The 6,578-nt window shown below is 39.2% G+C and overlaps 1 long non-coding RNA gene across 1 annotated transcript; it reads right to left on the reverse strand.

The window, feature by feature from the left end:
• Nucleotides 1-951: 951 nt before the first annotated feature.
• LOC121584058 lies at nucleotides 952-2,887 on the reverse strand. Its single transcript, XR_006003643.2, has 2 exons — nucleotides 2,712-2,887; nucleotides 952-1,619 (listed from the first exon to the last, which is right to left on the reverse strand). It is a non-coding gene; the product is annotated as an uncharacterized LOC121584058 (long non-coding RNA).
• Between the last annotated feature and the right edge of the window lie 3,691 nt (nucleotides 2,888-6,578).

The following is a 6,578-nucleotide window of genomic DNA, read 5'->3' on the forward strand; positions in this document are numbered from 1 at the left end:
GAACCTTCTTATGATGGTATAAAAGGTCAGCCATTTTGGTCAGGGAGTTTGCCAACCATGGTTTGCCAGTGCTGTGATAAGATATTGTGTAAAACAATGAATTTGAAGAATTTATCAGCACTGTATGTTTGTTAGCTAGCTAGCCAGTTTTAGAGGAATGATTCTGTAAATGTTTCCAATTAACTGCCAATATGCCAACATTCCATTTAAAAAATGCAGCCAATCCACAGCCATACACTGGCTTAATCGTTTGATGATCAGATTTAGACAAGTTGTAAATGCAAGAAGTACTGATATTGTATCATATAATAGCACTCACAGCTTTCCACAAAAATAAAAAATGGAGACATTTAAGGTCTGTTTACATATACTGTATTTTAGAGGCTATTTACACAGAACATTTGTATAAAACCCATATAAACTGTATTATATAACAATATTTTAGGTTGACAATACTTATATTGCACAATTTCTGATATATCCCATGCCTTACTTTTATTTTCCTCCATAAGTAAAATCAGGTAATGCATCTCCTATGCCTCTACTGCCATTCATTCCAATTGGTTTCGATTTCTCCCTGACCACAATGGCTGCCATTTTCACCCCATTCTGGAACATTGAGGGTTTATGACATAGCCCCTCTATTAATTTTATAGGATCTCTATGGTCAGAACAGACTGATTTTTAAAAAACTGGTCAATGGGTGCATCAGGGTCCCTTTGCTCAGAGACCAATTGTGTATTCAATTTCGCCTATTAGTGTAGAATTGAGTTGTCAATTGTCATGATAATTTATAAAACATAGACAATTACATGGTGCAGTGCCTATTTCAAATCATGTCCAACTAGGAGAGGTGGCTATAATGTTTCTGAACATTATTCAATTATAGGCTAATTTTACTTCTTGATATTTGAGAATACATTTTTTTGCCTACAAAAAATGAAGGCCTAATAATAGGCTATAGCCTAATATCACTGTTTTATTGTACTGAAACAAGACATATGCAGTCAACATAAATATAACAGCCACAGGGAAATGATTCTGCAGCTATAAATAACAGATGTAACATTTAGAGTTAACATTTTCAAATGTCACAAATAGGCTATTCTTGAAGTGTTATCACCATTACAAGGTAGGCCTACAGTACATTCAACAACGTATTTAAAATAAACAATTCAACAATAATATTTAAGTAAACTGGCTAGTCAATTTCTTCACTGGATATGAAAGTAGCCTAAATGATTATATTCAAATGCTGTCATCCTGACACAGGGGCTGAGTTTTCACCACATTTCCTGCTTCACAACTGGCTATACAACGATGAGATGCATAGGATTACAGAGAACTGTGGTGTTGTCCGTCTCTCGTTGGCAGTGACAGCCACAGTGCATTATTACTCACGGTACGAGTTTGAGACTGGCCGAGCGCGTACCAAAAGTAATAATGGACCGTGAAGCAGGCAAAAACTCTTATCTTCGGTTTATCTGTGGGGAAAAAATCCCAGGTTTGATCTGGCTATGAGAAGCCAACAATCATCTATATCCCATTTTACAATATTGTAAAATTCCATTGGGCCTTGAGGTTAGAGGTTGGGGTGTGAGATTGTAGCTTCCATCTATCTGAAACAAGAGAAAAAGAAAAAAGATTAGCCTGCACAACCCACTGGGCACACACTGGTTGAATCAACGTTGTTTCTACGTCATTTCAATGAAATGACATTGAACCAACGTGGAATTGGCGTTGAATTGACATCTGTGCCCAGTGGAAATTTGATGTCAAAGGTACATGAGCTTTACCAATATCTAGCCTATATTATAGGGCTGCATTTTGAATAGCAGAACAATTATCAGGCCTAGAGGGCAACATGCATAGCCTAATACAGTGGTTCCCAACCTTTTCCCGTTACTGCACTGCCAACTTAATTTTGCTCTGCCCAGAGTACCTCTGAAGTACCCCCTCATGTGCATTTTACCAGTAGGCCTATGGTCTCTTCTCAAGTACCCCCTGTGGATAGGCCAAGAACCCCCAGGGGTCCTAGTACCCCTGGTTGGAACCACTGGTCTAATAAACCAAGGAACTTGTTAGACCATTGATCAGCAGAAGATATTGAACATTTAAAGCTTAAAAGCATAAACAAATTCAGGTCATAAGCTATTCTTAGACATTACAATGATCATACATTGGCCTGTTTTGAATTGAAGAATTTAAGCCAGTGATGTAAATTACACAATTTGGACCCGACTTCTCATGCTGGGTGCATCAACCCCCACCTTGACGCAAAAAATGTTGTGATTTTACAGTGGCCTACCCTCAAATACAAATGCCCCACTACACCTGATGTCCCACTAATGACTTCACCCTATTGCAATAATTCCTTGAATTTTTAACCTAATCCCAATGACTTGGTGATTTTTTTTGTTGATTTCACGTTGAATTCACGTTAGTTGAAAACTCATCCAAATGTAACTCAAAACTAGACGAACATGGACAGTGGGTAGGCTTCATGTAGAAACATTTCATTGTTTCAAGTAATCAAGGACAAATAACAAATAGCATTTTCTGAATTAAAAACGACAGAGTACTAGTTTGAATATGTGTAACCCTATGTTACTTTTGCATATCACAACTGCATCATGATAATACTGTATCTTATGTTTTCTCTGGGAAAAATAAAGTATATTCTATAATCGTGAAATGCCTTCCTTACTTACCATAGAATGGAGAACACAATGCCAAGCCTCTTGAGACTACCTGGTTGCAGCTGCCACATCACCTCTATTCACTTGACTGACTTGTAGGGCTACTTTGCCATCGCGACCATCTCCCAATATTGGTTTCATCACAGTATAGGCTACAAATGTGTATTTCCCTTGTGTTCCGTCGCTGCGGAATGGAGAAGAATGGTATAGCCTGCGCGTTTTGGAAGTGCTTTTTATGCATACCTTCCTGTTGCGGCCGGGAACTGGACGGTCATTCCCAAGCCGGAATTCCTGTGTGTGTTTCCAACTGATAAAATAAATTGTAAAACGAAAACACCCTCCATCCTGCTGAAAATGCTTCATGAATGACAACTTCAAAGAACTACGTGCTTTCTAGCGTCCATGTGTAAAGCAGCTTGAGTTATACAATCAATTGTTTGTGTTTGTAAAAATATATTAATTAGACCAGAATTACTGTAGTTAGGAGGGCCTAATTCATCCCATTGCAAATGGCCATTAATTAGGCCTAAAGAAGTTCAGAATGAGGCAGATTATGAAGCCATATAAAGGCAATTTACTGTGTCAACTGAAATGGATTCCTCTACATTAAAATACATGTATTGTCATAGACTACTGTAGCATTTATCTAAACCAAATTAATGACCCTAATAAGGCACAACCGTTATTGTTATCACTAACATGTGGACTATTTTGCTTTTTGTCCACTAGCACATTAGGATAATAGTGTAGTAAGTAGTCTACTTGTGTTGCATAGAACATTAAGTAGTTTTGAGTTTGCAAGAAAGGCATTTCACTGTACTTGTGCATGTGACATTAAAACTTGAAACTAGTACACTATAAAGGCCTAGTAAACATATATTTAGCTGCTAACAGTAATTTGTTCTAAAGGACGTTTTTACTACAAGTCTGGGGTATAAATCTGAGTGTGTGGATGAAAACAGTGATTTATCCTGCTTCCTTAGGGTCTGTGCCGTTGGTCTTTATAAAACTCTGTCAGGCCCCCTCTTTGACGCAGATCCGTTTCCTGTGTGAGGGAGACATTGTATTGTTCTGAGGGCCCAGAGTGCAGTATCACCATCCTCCAGTCACTTCCCGCTTCCTCTCAACCAGGAAATGCTGCATTGCTATTTTCCACCAATAATCCAGATTTCAATTCAATCCTGCAAGTTGTAAAATTTTGAGAAGAGAATTTGTGAACCTATTGACCGTTAAATGGTGAAGGAGTCTCCCATTGGAAGCATTGATGTGTTAATACACCTAGGCCTGGGCCAGATTTACTAAGTGTTCAGCAAGGAATTAACACCAAAATGAAGGCTAAAACATGACACTGTTCATGTACACTCTAGCTTGACAAATATGTATATTTTTTAACCTTTACTTTACAATTTTGTCGTGTTCACATTGTTCCTATATAAAAGACAGATGCGAACTAGTCTGCGCAATGAAATCACAGCTGAGCCTTGGTATTGTTCCATACGTTGTTATTGCAAGGTATATTCAGCCTGTAATCTTAGACAACTAGTCTCTGGGAGTGGTCTTGGTCTAAATGGAAGGCTCTTGGTCATTTTAACTAACAGCACACAAGGAATGTAAAGATATTCCTTGACTGCACAGACACATCTCCAATGCATAAATCCATATGAGTCTAAATAAGTGTTCAGCGTTAAGGCTATAACTAAAGTCCATCAATTACCAAAGTCCAGCATAAATGGTTCCCACATTTTAATGATCAACAAGAACTACAGAATGTTTGAATACATTGTCTTGCATGCCTTTAATTTTGAGCAAAGATCAGCACAGTTGAAGATGTTTTTAGACACAAAGATGTGTATGAGGAGGGTGTAAATCACCCCTTTCAAATAAAGGGGGGTGGGGTCTCAATCCAGAGCTGTGACATGATTTCCAGTGCTGGGAGCCAAACAGGAATTCCTGGCTCCCCATACCAAGTCTCCGCTTCCTCTTCAGAGAACACAGAGCGACCTTGTAGGGGGGTGGCTGCAAATTCCCCAGCTCATCCAAAGCAGCAGTAACAGCACCATTGTGTAATTTGGGACTCATAATTAGGAACATAATGAGCCTAATCTGTCCATCATTTTGATCCCCAAATGACCATCAACACACACACACACACACACACACACACACACACACACACACACACACACACACACACACACACACACACAGTTCAGTCTTCAGAAGGGGGATTCTTGCCCCAGGGCTGCATCTGCTTGAGTATTTAAACTAGACAAGCTCAAATAGCACAGCTTGTGTTACGATGGCTCATTCATGCTCCGAGATCGTACATTAGTAGAACAGGCAGCCATTCTAGAAGGGTCTGCTGTCTAGTGTATGAACGATACATGTAGCCAAGGACCGAAAAAGACAGTTCATAATGGACAAGAGGGAAGGTCAAGAGCAGCACAGGATGTATGAGGGGTGTGGTGCAAAACAACCTAAATCTCACACAAACAGAACGTCAGGGCTGCTGGCTAAAGCATGAGAGAGTTACTAAACTCGTTTTGAATTCCTTTGCTCCCGGTACTTAGGCCCATTGCATTCCAAACTTGAAAATCAAATCGAGAACAAATGAAGGAAGTGATGTAAGAAGTTCCTAACTTTATCGTGGCCTAGCAGTCTTCAGCTGCTAAACTAATTACCCCCTCAGCGTTGAGGGCCCCAGGGCCTACCGCATCTCTAACACCCTTTTCATAGTACTGAGCCCAGCCAAACCAAGCCATACTGCACAGGCCTGGTTACGCATCGCCCATAGTTGTTGGAACCATGCTGGAAAGGAAATATCCAAGCCAGTACAGAGTGGTTCTTCTGGCACAATAGTGTGAAAAGGGTATCCAACAAGATAATTGACACATCATGAGGACTAATCAGTGTATCAGTCATCATAAGATACTATCCTATCTACAGTGAGCTCCAAAAGTATTGTGACAGTGACACATTTTATTTTGTTGGCAGTGTACTCCAGCACTTTGGATTTGAAATGACTAGGATGTTAAAGTGCAGACTGTCAGCTTTAATTTGAGGGTATTTGCATCCGTATCGCATGAACCATTTAGAAATTGCATCTCTTTTAGTACATAGCTCTCCCATTTTAGGGGACCAAAAGTATTGGGACAAATTCACTTAAATGTGTATTGAAGTAGTCAAAAGATTAGTATTTGGTCCATTATTCCTAGCACGCAATGATTACATGTGGTCCTCTGTAGCTCAATTGGTAGAGCATGGCGCTTGTAACGCCAGGGTAGTGGGTTCGATCCCCGGGACCACCCATACGTAAAAATGTATGCACACATGACTGTAAGTCGCTTTGGATAAAAGCGTCTGCTAAATGGCTTATTATTATTATACATAAAGCTTATGACTCTACAAACTTGTTGGATGCATTTGCTTTTGTTTTGGTTGTGTTTCAGATTATTTTGTGCCCAATAGAAATGAATGGTGAATAATGTATTGTGTCATTTTGGAGTCACTTTTATTGTAAATAAGAATATAATGGTTCTAAACACTTCTACATTAATGTGGATGCTACCATAATTATGGATAATCCTGAATGAATCGTGAATAATGATGAGTGAGAAAGTTAGAGGCCTAAATATCATACCTCCCCAAAAATGATAATCTCCCGTTATTGTGATGGTGTCTTGGGGGCATGATATTTGTGCGTCTAACTTTCTCACTCATCATTCATGATGCAAAGCAGACTGTCTGCACTTTAACCTCATAGTCATAGTATAATTTCAAATCGAAAGTGCTGGAGTACAGAATACTAAAATTGTCACTGTCACAAAACTTTTGGAGCTCACTGTATATGTGATGTGCATGTTGAGCAAATTAGATTTT

Source organism: Coregonus clupeaformis, chromosome 16, assembly GCF_020615455.1.
Source record: "Coregonus clupeaformis isolate EN_2021a chromosome 16, ASM2061545v1, whole genome shotgun sequence".
Taxonomy (NCBI): domain Eukaryota; kingdom Metazoa; phylum Chordata; class Actinopteri; order Salmoniformes; family Salmonidae; genus Coregonus; species Coregonus clupeaformis.